Source organism: Phoca vitulina, unplaced genomic scaffold (genome assembly GCF_004348235.1).
Source record: "Phoca vitulina isolate PV1807 unplaced genomic scaffold, GSC_HSeal_1.0 scaffold4, whole genome shotgun sequence".
NCBI classification, from domain to species: Eukaryota; Metazoa; Chordata; class Mammalia; order Carnivora; family Phocidae; genus Phoca; species Phoca vitulina.
Window position 1 is genome coordinate 43,650,827 of NW_022589707.1, and position 16,323 is coordinate 43,667,149.

At 39.6% G+C, this 16,323-nt stretch overlaps 1 long non-coding RNA gene across 1 annotated transcript in view; it reads left to right on the top strand.

The window, feature by feature from the left end:
* The window catches only part of LOC116630500, a 35,263-nt gene extending 19,272 nt beyond the window's left edge, over positions 1–15,991 (top strand). The window contains exons 2-3 of the long non-coding RNA XR_004298978.1: positions 15,311–15,442; positions 15,788–15,991. This is a non-coding gene — a long non-coding RNA (uncharacterized LOC116630500). The remainder of the gene's footprint in view (positions 1–15,310; positions 15,443–15,787) is intronic.
* Positions 15,992–16,323: the final 332 nt, after the last annotated feature.

Consider the following 16,323-nt stretch of genomic DNA (forward strand, 5'->3'; position numbering starts at 1 on the left):
AACTAATACAAATTTCTCCCAGTGTGGACCCCTGTACCTTTCCAGCCTCCCCTGTAACTTCTCTTTCTCTGTTTCCTTCATTCAGCTTTGCCACATAGGCATGCTCTATTTTAGGATATTTCTTTGTACTTAACTTCCCTCTTCCTGGACCGTAATATTCTCTGGTGTCCCCAGAACTTGCTCCCTCATTTCCTTCAATCTCTGCTTCAATGGCCACTGCCTTGCAGTTTTTCTCCTTTTTGCCCACCTCAATTTTTTTCATTAAACTTAACCACCATCTGACATACTACCTATTTACTTGTTTATTTGTATATTTTCTGACTTTTAGAAGGTAAACTCCTTGAGGACAGGAACTTTTTAAATGTTATTCTATATTGAGTCCCCAGTACCTATATATTGCCTGTTACTTAGAGACACTTAATGAATATTTGTTGGAAATATTAAATGCAGACAAGATTAAAGGGATGAGTGGGGGAAATAATACCACTTCAGAAGGGCCATAGAAAATTCTTACTGTTTTTCTAGTAAGTAAACAAAAAAGTTTTTTTGTTTTTTGTTCTATCCCAATCCTGCCCCTATAGCCTAGGTATATTGGGGCCACATGCCAATTTCTTTCAGCTGTATATTTAAGTCAATAACACTGGTTTATTACCATAATTGTAACAATATTATAAAAATTGTTATCCTCAAAATGCTACTTGCAAAAAATGTTCTGTGGCTAAATAACACTTGGAAACACAATGAATCACCCTCTTCTAGCAGAATCACAGTGTTCACTGGCATATAAAAGGTACATAGAAGTCCTGTAACAAAGGAACATATTTACTTTATTTCTCAGTATTTCCCAAATTTACTTGCCTAAAGAATACTTTCTTCTTAGTATGGAACTGGAGATCTAATTTCCAGCCAATATTCATTGTGTTCTTCCCACATGTCAGGTCGTATACCTTTCATATCTTCTCTATAACCCTATGAGGTAACTATTACTACGATCATCCCCATTTTACAGATGATAAACTGAGGCACAGAGAGATTAAATACATTGCTCAAGGTTACACAGTTAAGTGGCAGGGACAGGATTCACAGCCAGATGTCGGTGTGACCACTACTGTGAGTAAGTTTGAGCTCCTTAACTACTGATACTACTTTGAAGGTTTACCCTTCCTACTAACACTAATGGCAGTCATTAACCTTGCCCTTCATTTACAGAGAGCACATCTCAGTATGCTTTTCTCTATAAAAAGGAATTTGTGCCATTCCCCTACTAAGCCTATTCTCAAATACTTTGATTACTGATAAGAACTTACTATGTTTCTAAATTTAATGTGGTTTAACAGGAGAATGTCTCTAGCTAAAGAGATCTCATCCAGTGGCAGAAATTCACAGGATACCAGAATATGGAAGATTATCTGGCCTTTGGGCCCAGAGTCCGTGTAGATTGATGGTTCTCCAAGTGTAGTCTCCAGAGCATCAGCATTAGCATCACTGGGAACCTCCACAGAAATACACATTCTTAGCCCTACCTTGGGCTTATGGAATCAGGAATGGTGTGGCTGGGGCCTAGCAATAAGTGGCTTAATAAGCCTTCCTGGTGACTCACTGCCAAGTTTCAGGTGGTTCTTCTGTGCACCTGTGTGTAATTCAGCCCTGTTAAAATGAGAGGAGGGGTCAGCGTTCTCTTCTCTCATGTGTGTTTGTGCCTGAATATACTAACTGGTGAATTTAATGGGACTTTTATTGAATCTTTAAAATATATTTAGTCATATATCCAGTCTATTTTGTGTAAGTGATTTTCTCAGGTGGCAAAATAAAAAGAAACATGTTGAAATTTCCTTGGCTTTTAAACAGAATCTATTTAAGGTAACAGATAAAGGGTCTTCTTTAGAATCCGAAAGAAACGCATTTAATTCATGGTTCAACTTTATTACAGCTAATAAGGTAGTTATGTTTCCTCTGTCTGGCAAAGTGATAATTGCCTTTTAATATCTTGCTTTCCTGTGTTGTGAAACACTCAAAAGAATGTGCACCATAAAATATACAGTGGTATTCCAGAGCTGACTGGACTGGCTAGTGGGAGCTGCTTGCCTACATGTCATCCTATCTCCGCCCACAGTGGTATCACACTGGTAGCTTGAAATCACCAATAGTGGGAGTATTTACACCATGGAAACTGGCAAATATTACAAAGCAGGACTGCTTTTTTTTTTTTTATTCAGAGAGCCAACTGTTAAAAGATTTACCAGCATACTACTGAAAACGTGTAAAAGAATGCTCATTGAAGCCTTATTTGTGATAGAAAAAAATAGGAGGAATAAGTGATTATTTATAGAGGACTATTGAATTCAAAAGAACACTATGCAGCCATTAAAAAAAGAATCAGGTATGTTATCAAAAGACATTATTTTTGAGTGAGAAAAAATTGCAGAGTAATATGTATAGAATGATGCTATATTTTGTAAAATGTAAATAAATATATATGTGTGTGTGTATATATATATATATACATATGTTATATGTTACCTGTGATCATGTTACCCTTACTAAGTAAGAACTAGGGTGGCAGAACATCAGGGGTTTTTCACTATCTATTTTATATATCTCTATAATGCCTGCGTTTTTACAAAATATATGCACTACACGCATATATAACCTTTGTGATGAACAATTTTTGTTTTTGTGTGATAAATATTTAAAAACCACAATTTTTGATGGAGTGATTATTGTTTGTAAGTGCTTATCTTTGGCCCTCCCACTAGATGGTGAATTGCTCAAGGACAGGACTCTGTTTTTTACTTCTTCCTGCCTCCCATACTATCTGGGTATACAGAAAGGATCCAGTAAGTGCAACTTGTTAAATGGAAAGATAGATAAATCATTAATATTTGCAATAAAGTTGTTTGGGTAGCTCTGCACAGCTCCTTTGCAGAATAGGTCATTTTTACATAGTGTAGTACCAGCTGGGGATGTAAGACTCAGAAAGACAGATCTAACTGGAGAATGGAGATTGATGGGACTTCATCAGAGGAGCCCCTGACAAGGGCCGCAAGACTTTGGCTTGCTTCAGTGGGCAAGGAGGAGCTCTGGTGTGTTCTTGAATCGGACTCAAAGCAGAAAGAGGTCATCATTAGGTAATGAAATGGTGAGGAGTGGGGAGACTGGAGGCAGGGTGATGGGCAGGGCGAAACACGGCGCTGGTGGCTGTAGAGACATGAGGTGGAGAGTACTTGGACTATGGCTGGCATGGTACCCACCCCCCTCCTTTTATACTTATAGAGAAAAGGTGCATTTTGGGGAACTTTCAAAGGGAAGAAATTAAACTGTCGTGACTGAATAAATAGGGAGGAGAGAAAAAAAAATGACAGATGATCCTGAGATTTTTGGCCTGGGCATCCACACATGGTCAAGAAATGCAGCAGTTGGAAGGAAAAGCAGTTCTGGAAAATGAAACAATACATGTTGCTTGGATGCACTGAGCTGTAGACGAGTTAGGGGCATACAGGTAGGCCTGGTGAATTTAAGCCAATGGCGATAATCCCTCACTTTTTTCACCCCCTTGAAAATTACTGGTTTAGGGTTGGGCATACTGGTTGTATGCATTCTGAATTAATGTGAGATAAAGGAAGAACCCTCTTCACTTTTGAGAGACAGAACCATGGAAATCCAGCCTCCTCCACTGGATATAAAGGAGGAAGAGGGCATCTCTGATTGTTATCACTGTGCTCCAATGAGTATGAGAGGGTCAGATTTGGGAAGAGTCATTATGGATTGTGGAGCAGTGTCCCTTGGTGACAACACTGACCTGCTGGGTCAACTGACCCTGATGCCTCTTCTGCTACTAGAATTTCTACTTTTAAGTCATACGTTGCCACCCTGTTTAAGGCAGTTGGGTTTTCTGTTGCTTGCAGCTGAAGTCATCCTGATTGATACATGTGGGCTTCAGATCCAGGTTTGATCCCGGCTCTGGCTTTGTGTCCCCTATAATGGTCTTGGCCCTGCTCTCTGTGTGTTTGCTTTGTTCCCTGGTGATAGGTATCCTAGTCAAGGTTCTCCACAGAAACAAAATCAATGGGAGATCTATCAACCTCTTCATCCTTATATCTACCTCTATCTTTCTGTATATAGATATCTCTATATCTATCTATCTGTCTGTCTATCTATCTATCATCTATCAAAAGAATCTATTTTAAGGATTTGTAGGGACTGGCAAGTCCAAAATATGCTTGACAGGCCAGCAAGCTGGAGACCCGGGGAAGAGGTGATGTTGCAGTCTTGAATTCAAAGACAGTCCTTCCTCTCTGGGATATCTCAGTCTTTTCTGTTAAGGCCTTCAATTAATTGGGTGAGGCGCATCTGTATTATGAAGGGTAATCCGTTTCACTCAAAGTCCACTGATTTAAAGGTTTATCACATCTGAAAAATACATTCACAGCAATATACAGACAGATGTTTGATCAAGCACCTGGGCACTAGAGTCTTGCCACATTGACACCTACACTTAACCATGTTAGTAGCAATCTGGCTTGCAGCAGTGTCCCTTCCTCATCAGGAATTAGACCATCTCTGTCCCAATTTTCCAAGAAAGCCTTCTGAATTTCCCTTAGATTATACTGGTTTAGGTCACATGCCAACATTTAAACCAATCACTGTGGCCCTGGTCAAATGTGATGATTGTCTTAAGAGAGTCAGGGATCACCTACGGCTAGCCCAGAAGTACAAGGACTGCATGGTGGAATGATAGGTAACTACATGGAAAATGGACTTACTGACTGGAGGGGAGTGAGATGTGGATGCTGGATAAACAGCCACAGGTGTCCACTATACTGACCAAACACGAAGAGGAAAGATCCATCAATCATAATGCCAGCTTAGTTGCTTAGGGCAAAAATAGAAACGTAAACCAGACTAGAAAGCTTGTGTCAGCTAATCAGTACATTTTATGCTCATAAGGAAGATTCACAGGAAGACAAATTGTGATCAGAAAGTTGCTTGGTGAGCATGGAATCCAATTTAATCCAATTCATTGCAAACAAATATTTATTGAATGTCTACTAGGCAGGATGAAATCAACAGCTGATGTCCTGAGTTATGATAGACTAATATCCTCATTTATACTGTTGGGCCGCACCTCCAAGTCTGGAAGCTTGTACTAAAGACATACTGCTAAATGCTCACTTTCTGCTCTTACTGTTTTAGCCCCCAGGGTGACATGCTCTGGTAGCAATGTAGTCTTTCTTCAGACTGGGTGTAATACATGTGCAAAGATTTCAACTTTTGTGTATTGCAATCACCTTTATTGATTAGGATTTATAGGACTCCCCAGTCATTCCTCATACATTTCAAAACCTTGACATCAAGTTGTAGAGGCACTTTGTGGCCCCAAAGAGATTCTTCCCTGTGACTGTCATAACGGTTAACCTCCCAGCTGATTCTAAGCACAAGACCCAGAGTGAATCTTGTTTTATTCTTAGCAGATTATTTTAGAATAGTCTTAAGTTTATAGCAAAATCGAGTGGAAGGTACAGAGATTTCCTACGTACCCCCTGCCTCCTCACACACATAGCCTACCCACTACCCACCTCCCTGCCCCCCAACCACCACCACCAGGGTGGTACATTTGTTACAACTGATGAACCTACAATGACACATTATTCTCATCTGAAGTCCAGAGTTCAATTAGTGTTTACTCTTGGGGTTGTGTGTTCTGTGGATTTGGAAAGATTTACAGTGGAGTGTATCTAACACTACAGTATCATACAGAGTAGTTTCACTCTCCTAGAAATCCACCATGCTCTGCCTATTTATCCCCTTCTTGCCCCCTAATCCCTGGCAACCATTGATCTTTCTATTGTCTCCATAGTTTTGCTTTCCCCAGAATGTCATGCGGTTGTTATCATACAGAAGGCAGCCTTTTCACACTGGCTCCTGTCACTTAGTCATAAGCATTTAAGCTTCCTCCATGTCTTTTCATGACTTGAGAGCTCATGTCTTTCTGGTGCAGAATAATTTTCCATTGTCTGGATGTGTTTATTAATCCATTTATTAATCCATTCACCTGCTGAAAGACATCTTCGTTGGCTTTTGGGTTTTGGCAATTATGAATACAGTGCTATAAACATCCATGTGCAGGTTTTTGTGTGGACATAAATTTTCAGCTCCTTTAGGTAAATACCAATGAGTGTGATTGCTGGATTATATTGTAAGAGTATTGTAAGAGTTTTGTAAGAAACTGCCAAACTGTCTTCCAAAGTGGCTGCACCATTTTGCATTCCCACCAGCAATGAATGAGAGTTCCTGTTGTTCCACATCTTTGTCAACACTTGGTGGTGTCAGTATTCCAGATTTTGGCCATTTTAATAGGTGTGTATGGTATCTCATTGTTGTTTTAATTTACATTTCTCTAATGACAAATGATACGGAGCCGGATTTATTCTTTAAAAACAAAATCAGATCCAGTCACTCTCTTGTGTAAAGGCTTTCAACGGCTTCCTGTTATCCTTCATATAAAATTCAACACTTATGCATAGCTTCGAGGCCCTTGGTTTCCCTTTACTTGCCCCTTGCAGCATGAGCAGCCATACTTGTGTTATTTTCTCATCTCTTGGCTTTTGTCCATGCTATGTTGTCTGCCTAGACCACTTCCTCCTCTTGATTTGTTTAACTCCTACTTATCCTTTAGGCGTTTGCTTAATTGTTACTTCCTCCGGGAAGCCTCTCTCACCACCTCGTCCCCTCTGGCTATTCACTCCTGCTATGCTCCCCAACCCCTAGTTTCCATACCACACCCACTCCAGCACTCAGCTCTTCATCTATGGTTCAAGTTCCCGCTAGACTATAAGCTTCTTGAAAGTAGGGGTGTATTTGTGTTGCTTACATTTTACTGCCACTGTCCAGTTTGATACCTACTATAAAACAATATTCAATAACTATCTGTGGAACAGTGAAGGAAGAGAGTGAATAAAGAGATGAGTGACTCATCATTACTGATATATTTATTAAGCGCATATTCTGGGCAAGGTATGTGTCAGGCCACTGGAGGTACAGAAGCATTGATTAGTTCCTCTGGATAACCTAATTAGTAAAATGGATGTCAAAAACATACAATTCACAGCGGAAGAGAGCCTATTTTATACGCGGAGTGTATCATGTCGATCAATCACGTAGAAAAATCACGTAGAGGATTTCTCAACCTCCTCATCACAATTGACATTTTAGTCTGGATAACTGTCTTGTTCACTGTTGAAATATTCAGCAGCACCCCTGGCCTCTACCCACTAGATGCCAGTAGCACACTCCCACCCCCAGTTTTGACAACCAGAAATGTCTCTAGCCACTGCCAAATGTCCCCAGGGTGGCAACATCACCCCTGTTCGAGAACCACGAATGCAGACAAGGATGGATTATGGTGTAGAGCAAGGATGGTGACTTCAGAGTTGGGGCAGGAGCTTGAGACTCACACAGTGCAGGGAATAGCTCTTCTGGTTATTTTATGTGGAGCCAAGAGTGTAAAGGAAGGAAGTAAATCTGAAGCCCGAAAGATGGGAGAAGGTACTAGATGGGTAATATGGAAGGAGGAGCGGGTTGGGGACAAAGGAAACAAGCCAGCATTCAAATCCGCTCAGTGGCTGTATGACTTCAGGCAAGTTACTAAATTTCAATTTAGTGGGACAGTAATTATATCCACCTTATAGGGGTAGTGAGGGTTAGATGTGGTAATATATTAAAGTGCTGTCTCTCTGTCAAATAAATAAATAAAATCTTAAAAAAAAAAAAAAAAAGAAACAGGAGGAGATAAACAAACCAAAAAAACCCAAAAAAAGTGCTTCATATGGTTCTGGGCTCAGAGCAAATGCAATGAATGCTAGCTACCACTATTAAGCTTTGAAAAAAATGATAGGAGACATTGAGAACTAAGTATGCAAACTTTAAAGATGTAATTAAAAATTGGAACTCTTTTAAAAAATTAAATTAATTCAGTCTAAATAAATCTAAATAAGCTTGGTAAAACTTAGTAAATTATTATCACAGAGAAAACACACTGGCATAAACATTACATAGCTATAAAAATCGATGTGTGAGAAAAGGGTTTCCAAAGTGAATCATGTGTTAAATGCTTGACTTTTCCTTTTCTAGTTTTTATCTAGAACATGGAGATTCCAGAAGTTCCAGGAAATGGGCTGCTTACACTTGCTTTGATTTTCAAGGTGGTTCAATGCCTACTAAATTTCATAGGATCACTGAAACCAATTAGGATGAGGGTTATATAATGCTGTTGCTGGGGATGCCCATCATCTAAATTCTGAGGGGCTGTGCTGGTGTCTTGGGCCACACTGTGGCTCCCATAGACCCCAGCACACATACATCCTTGCATGAGGTAGCTCTATAAATGTCTGTGGAATTTAATTAGATCGCCCTAATGAACTTCAAACAAGACTTCAGGTGACTTTGAATTAAACCAAACTGGCTCCCCCAACCTCTGGTGGCTCCTTGCCAAGGGGATGGAACATATTTCACATCTGCTGTGAAAGGAAAAAGGCTGCTGGCTTAGGCACAAGTCTTGTTTTGTGCTTCAGTAACAAGTTAAAAATCCATCTCCCAATGGTCCTGTGGTTCATTTGCTTCCCGGTGTTTGTTAGATGAGTTTTGTGGTTGTGATTTGCATCATTTGTTTGTTATTTCAAGGTAGACCAAAGGATACCACTAAATGATTAATACGTGATAAAACCCAGATACAGGATGGCTGAAAACAAAAAACAAACTCTCAAATAATGGACTGTGTTTTCAGGATTTGTTTTAAAGAGCTGCTGAGATCCTCTCCTCTACGAGAAGGCCAAAAATACCAAGCTGAGATTTTTACCACAGTATTTTCTGAATCAATTCAAGCTCTGTCGATGAGTCAGTAAATTTCTATTATGGGCTTCATAAAAATTCAATGCAGTCATGTAAACAATGAAGGTTTTTTTTTATGAAAAGCAAATAAATATACTTTGATTGACTGCTAATTGCTTTGTAGAGGTTGGATAATTTCCTGTTCTAGGATTTCCCAAATGTCTTTCATCCCTAGGAATGTTATTTTCAAGCAGAATAAATCCATCATATTTTTGAAATTCAGAGCTATAGAGAGAGAGAGAGAGGGAGTGAGGTTTTCAGAGGTTTCTAATTATGGCACTTGGAATACAGTCATGATAGAACGACGGTATAATTTTTTTACTCAGGGTTCACCACCTTAACTTCCCCTCCCAGGACTGACTTTGACTTCCTTGTGGCCAAAATTAACTTTCGAGTCAGAAGTCCACAGCCATTTACTAATCATCTTTTTTTTTTTTTTTTTTTTTTTTTTTAAGCGAAAAGCCTTTGAATCATTTCTGAAGTAGTCTGCCTCTCACTAGGAACGTTGATTCCTTCCACTAACAGCAACCATCCCTGCACATTTCTGCTCCATCTGCTTCCAAACAATGACAGACAAGACAGTGTGGCTTTCAGGCATGCTGATGACAAACAGCCAAAGACAGGTGACAATGAGCGCCAGCTCAGGATGCTTTATCACTGAGGTTCTGAAATTATTCATCTCTGATTTACTCAGAAGGGAAATGAAATCTGTAGAGGGTGTTTTCGACTAAGAAGAAAGGTCTCTGCCTTCCCTGTGCTGTCCTGGAGAAAGCCACTCATTTGGGAAGGAGGCTGCCAGGAAAGGGAATTGAAAGCTAGAAGGGAGAAAAGTCCAAAGTATTTAATGAAAATGATATCATTCAATACACAGAGCATTTTTATTGGGCACAAGGTATAGGGAACTCAATTTCTGATGAGATGCCTCTAAGGGACAAACATTTTGGGACACATGAGAGGCACTCAGTAAATATATCTGTTGAATGAATGAATAGCTGAACTGAACTGTGGCAAAATTCATCCAGCTTGGCTATTCTAATCTATAAAGTCAGGACACACAATGTGTTGTGCCAAGTTATGAAACACATAGCAACTAATTGGTTAAAAATTATAAAATACTGGGGTTCTGGAGTGATTTTTCTTTCCTGTTTTAAAAAAGATATTGGAGCTGATTCAAGGTTATGTTTGTAATGAGATGGCTCCACTCTTCCATTGTCATGATTTCTTTTGATAGTTACTGATGTGCTGTTCTAATTGTGCTTACAAATGACTATGCAATGTGTGATCCAGCTACTTCTGTTTATTTTTTTAATTTTACCCATGAATACATTTTTAACAGGCAAGAAGGCAAGGGCAGATGAAGGGTGTATGTAAAGCACATCTATATCTCCATTTCATGAGAGCAAGAACGAGGCTATGAACATATCCATTACTAATGACACAAGAGTTACAATCACTGAATCGATAGTCATCAAAACAGTACGGTAGTGGCACAAAAACGAACACATAGATCAATGGAACAGAATCAAAGGCAGAGCAATGAGGCAAGTAAAATTTGCAATAACATTCTTCATATTAATAACATTAAAATTGTATGCTTTATTTTCTATTTTCAACAATAGAAACACAGCATCTTTCTATTTGTTCTCTAGTGGTATTCATTGACTTTATTAATTTTAACTTGGGAGTGGAGGTCTCGAGAAAAATCGAGACTTGGAAAATGTTCAATTAAATAGTTTGATTAGGTATATTTACTATTGGAAGCCTTTAAATTACTGATTTCATTACTCATATAGAAGTATCTTAAGAGAGGTTATGTTAACAATACAAGTGTGTGGCACTATTTACTTTATTTCACTGTAGAATCAGATTGGGGGGTATCGAAAATTGGGGATACCTCAAACTGCTGTTTTTTATGCTTATCTCATATTACACCTGCCAGAGTGGGAAAAATAAGATTAAAGCCTCCTGAGAGGCAGTAAAGTCTAGTAGTTAAGAGCAGAGGTTTTGGTGCCAGACTCCTGGGTTTAAATTCTGCCACTTGCTAGCTGTGGGACCTTGGACAAGTCACACACCTCTCTCTTCCTCAATTTCTGTATCTGCAAAGTAGGATCAAGAATACACCAATACAAGAAGAACAAGCTGGAGGTATCACAATCCCACAAATTTCAAACTATACAACAAAACTATAGTAATCAAAATAGTATGGTACTGGCACAAAAATAGACACATAGATCAATAGAACAGGATAGAGAGACCAGAAACAAACCCACATTTATACGGTCAACTCATCTATGATAAAAGAGGCAAGAATATACAATGGGGAAAAGACAGTCTCTTCAATAAATGGTGCTGGGAAAACTGGATAGCTACATGCAAAAGAATAAAACTGGACCACTTTCTTACATCACACACAACAATAAACTCAAAATGGATTAAAGACCTAAATGTAAGACCTGAACACATAAAACTAAAAGAAAACATGGGTAGTAAACTCTCAGACATTGGCCTCAGTAATACAGTTGACCCTTAAACAACATGGGTTTGAACTGCACGGACCCTGTTCTATGTGGAGTTTCTACAGGACTGCAATATGTTCTTTTCCTTAGCTTGCTTTATTTAAGAATACAGTATATACTACATATACAAAACATATTTTGATTGACTATGTTGTGAGTAAGGCTTTCAGTCAACAGGAGGCTATTAGTTAAATTTTTGAGGACAAAAGTTATACATGGATTTTTTATTGTCCAAGGGGTGGGTGCCCCTAACCCCCATGTTGTTCAAAGGTCAGCTGTATTTTTCTACATGTGTCTCCCCAGGCAAAGGAAACAAAAGCAAAAACAAACAATTGGGACTACATCAACTAAAAAGCTGCTTCTGCACAGTGAAGGAAACCATCAAGAAAACTAAAAGGCAACCAAATGAATGGGAGAAAATATTTACAAATGATATATCCAATAAGGAGTGAATATCCAAAATAGTAAAGAACTCATACAACTTAACACCAAAAAACACAATCCATTTAAAATGGGCAGAGAACCTGAACAGACAATTTTCCAAAGACATACAGAAGGCCAACAAACACATGAAAAGATGCTCAACATCACTTATCATCAGGGAAATGCAAATCAAAACCATAATGAGATAGTACCTCATGCCTGTCAGAATGACTAGTATCAAAAGGACGAGAAATAACAAGTGCTGGCAAGGATGTGGAGAAAAAGGAACCCTTGTGCACCGCTCGTGGGATTGTAAATTTGTGTAGTTGCTGTGGAAAACAGTATGGAGACGGAGGTTTCTCAACAAATTAAAAATAGAAATACCACATGATCTAGTAATTCCACTATTGGCTATTTATCCAAAGAAAACAAAAACACTAATTAGAAAAGATATATGCACCCCTCTGTTTGTTGCAGCATTTTTACAACAGGCAAGATATGGAAACAACCCAATTGTCCACTGATAGATGAATGGATAAAGATGTGGGGGGTGTGTGTGTGCACACGCACGTGTGTGTAAATGGAATATTACTCAGCCATAAAAGAGAATCAGATCTCACCACCTGTGACAACGTGGATAGACCTAGAAGGTATTATACTATGCGAAATAAGTCAGAGAAAGGGAAATACCATATGATCTTATTACATGTGGAATCTCAAAAACACAAGTGACCAAACAAAGAGAAACAGATTCATAAATACAGAGAGCAAACTGGTAGCTGCCAGAGGAGGGGAGGGTGGGGGGATGGGTGAAATAGGTGAAGGAGATTAAGAGGTACAAACTTCTGGTTATAAAATAAGTAAGCTGTGAGGGTGAAAATTACCACAGAGGGAATTTAGTCAATAATATCATAATAACTTTATATGGTGACAGATGGTAACTAAACTTATTGTGGTGGGCATTTTGCAATGTATGTAATTGTCTAAATACCATGTTGTACACCTGAAACTAATATAATATTGTATGTCAACTTTATTTCAATTAAAAATAAAAAATAAATCAATTTAAAAAAGAATGTACCAATACATGCAAAGCACTTAGAACACACGTGGCATTTAGCAGGTGTTCAGTAAATAGAAACAAAAACTACCCAACTCAAATCTCTATCACTTGATATTCATCCAGTCATCTTTATTACAGACGTAAAAAAAATTCTGAGGTCTTTATTAACACATATAGCAACAAAAATCATTTCACAACTCAAGATATTTCTGAGTCAGACTCTACATGCAGGACCTCCGTCTACTCAGCTCCACAGAAATATCCTCTTTTGCTAATTCAGCACTACGGGAATATGTTTTTGGTAACAAGACAACTCCTATGCCCTCTCACCTCGTGAATCTTTTTTGCTGTAGGTCTGGATTAAGCATTACAACCCTTCAGTGAAAAGAAAATGGAACAGTGTGCTTTCCCTTTCAACTTCTTTTCCCTTAAAACCTCTCTGAATGCCTCCCTGTCATCCCTATGGGAACATCAAATTCCTGGCAAATTAAAAAAAAGAGTTATGTTCGTGGCTCCTTATTATCTGGCCAAATTGGTTTTAATTTTCTGTTGGCAAGGGTAGTGGTCTCAAGAGATTGCACAACTTGCTGTGTGTGAGCTGAATCCAGAATTAGGAGGGGCACTGGTTTTCATCTTGGAGGTTTCAGCACTCAGGATATCATTCAGAGAGAACAAACAATTCAGCATTTGTCTTGGCGAAGGCAGAATAGCAATGTGAGGGAAATCGTCCGCTTCAGACAGACCCCAAGCTGAACGCAAGATGAGCCCATCTCACAAACACACACATGGAGTGCTGTCCACAGATGGTGGTCCCGTGTAGGACTGCTTCCTGCTGGGCTGCTCGGCCTCAGCAGGCAGACATCCCTCCACCTTTCCGGGCAGGCCAGCATTTGGAAGGAGAGAGAGGCAGAATGGTGTGGAAACCCTTACAACATCCTAAGATTCAGTTCTGCTCAAGCCTGTCTCGCAGCAATTTGCAAACCAAAACATCTTCCCCAGAAGGGGACTCTTGTACTGCCTGGATTTTAAGTTCCCTGAATTGCTTGGTATAACTACTAAGCAATCAATATGCCCTGAGCTGAGATGTGGAAACATAAAGCCGTGAAGAATGCCGCCCGCATATTTCTTTCTGGAGGCGATGTCAGAGTCCGGCTCTACCCAGCCACTCTTCTGCCTCACATCTGTATTCTGTGTCCATCTTGCACAAAGCCAGCTGTGTCGTGCTCTGCAAACCAGATCACCCTCACAGGCGCATCAGACCCACCTTCAGCGAGGTGGTGCTCTTCGAGAACATATGCGCTTCTCATCTGGAGTGCCGTCGCTCAAGTTTACTGATCTGTAGGCAGAAACTGGATGGGTTTGGCCATCGCCAAAAAATGTGAACAGAGATGTTCATTTTTAAGTGTATCCGATCGTTCTCTGATGGAGCTGTCACCAGAGGGTCCGTTTTGAGCTCGTTCTTTGAAAGCCATAGCAGCCTCAGCAGTCCCTCTTTGCTCTCTTCTGCCTCCCAAGACGGCAGAAAAGCGATTTGGAGCTTATCATGCAGTTTCCCCTGGACCACAGCCCCGGCAGGCTACTGAACAGAAATTCTTCATCTAGCCAGGCTAATTTACAAACATTGTGTTATTCTCTGCCTGAGGTCTTGTTTTCATCAGAACTTCTAGAAACCTACATTGTTTGCATCCAAGGTTTCATGTCCCTCTGCATTAAGAATGTCTTAATTTTTTTCCTCATTAATATTAAACATTGTTAATCTATTTCCAAAGTAGGGTAAGATCTAAGACTGTTCAGGCGTGGTTATTTAGTTCTTGAGCTCTGAGGCACAAACACTTGCAGGATGTTGACCCTAATGTGTGCCTGTTCAGAGAGGGGCTCTTAGCTGGGAAATCAGGCTTCTCTGACCTAGGATACCTTCCTGACAGAGATGCAAAGATACCAGCCTGGGCTTCAAAATGCTGCTCTCATCATTACATCACAATATCTAGTTTACCTGTCAGGGTGCTTTGGTACCTGTCAGTTAAAGGAATAAGGTATTTTAGACCATTCTAGTCCAAAGTTATCAAGATATTCTTACCCTAAAAAAAGATGCACTTTGGGGGTTGGCATCATGGTTGGTATCTGTACTTAAAGATTTAACAACACAGAAGACAAGTGCTTATGGTTTGATCTTCTGGTAAAATTCCTCGACATTTTCCAAGTCCTGGGTCTCCAATAGGTTTCATATAGGATTGTAGTTCAGACAATTGTGGCACAGTTTCCAACAAAGAAAAACTGGTTCAATTCTATATGCACACTTCTATTTCTTTCATATGGAGGTTATGTCTCTTTTGCTTTGCTATGAAATGAAATGACTTCTGCACAATATTGCACCTGGAAGCTTAAGAAGCTAATAACCTGTTTCCATACCCGTGTGTTTTAGAATGATGAGCCAGGCAATGGATAAAATTGGACCAACTGCAGACCCGTTTCCAAATAATAAGCAATGTTTTACGAATTGTCTTCTAGAAGGAACCGAGCCCAAGGAGAATGTATTCAGAGCCTACATGAGAAGGTAGATCTTGAGTTTTGTATATTTTAAGACGTGTGAATGTTTTAAAGAGCAGATGGTTTTACTGTAAGATGATGTGAATCCGGGCTGGGCTGGAGAGAGAGCTGCAGGGTTGAAGCATCTAACATCCAATCTTTTCGCATAAAAACAACTTCCAAAAATTAAGCCATTTGCGAATTTCACTCAGTGTTTCAGAGATTTGCCGAAAAAAAAAAAAAATCAACCAAGGAGCTTGTTTCTTCTTTCATTTTTTTTCTCCCTTTGTAATCTCTCTAAAGACAAGAACAAGATAGAGACAGATGCAAGCAGACAGTGAGGAAGTCACTTGTGTTCTTTCTCTTGCTTCAGGTGCTTCTAAAGGGACATTTCAGAGTTAGCCTACTGATGCCAAGGTGGGCTCCAGCCAGAGTTGGATGTCTTGGTCATATAAGCTGCCTGCTGGGAAGCTCGCTTGTAATAGGTGCTTTTCTTTTACTGAAGCCATTGTTCCTCCCTCCCCCAACCCCTTGGCTGCATCCCTTCAGGGGATTTCCAAGCAATTTGAAGACTAACAAGAGCTGAAGGACTGCATAAAAGAATAAAGTTCTCAACAGAGGAAGAGAGGAAAAACAATCCGTGCTCCTCCAAATTCAGACTCTTAGACCCTAATTCTGGCTCTGACAATGACTTGCTGTGGAAACCAAGCAAAGGAACTCAATTTCTTTCTGCTCCCTTTCTAATCAGAACAACGGCTAAACTGGCTCAGAAGTTCCATCAAATACTGTGTGACTAATAAATGGTGCTTTGACATTTGATGTTACTTCCAGAGTATTAATCATGAGCCTGGATTTAAATGGTGTGCAAAGGGATGAAGCTGAGGACTTGTACCCAGGGACAGTTTAGGA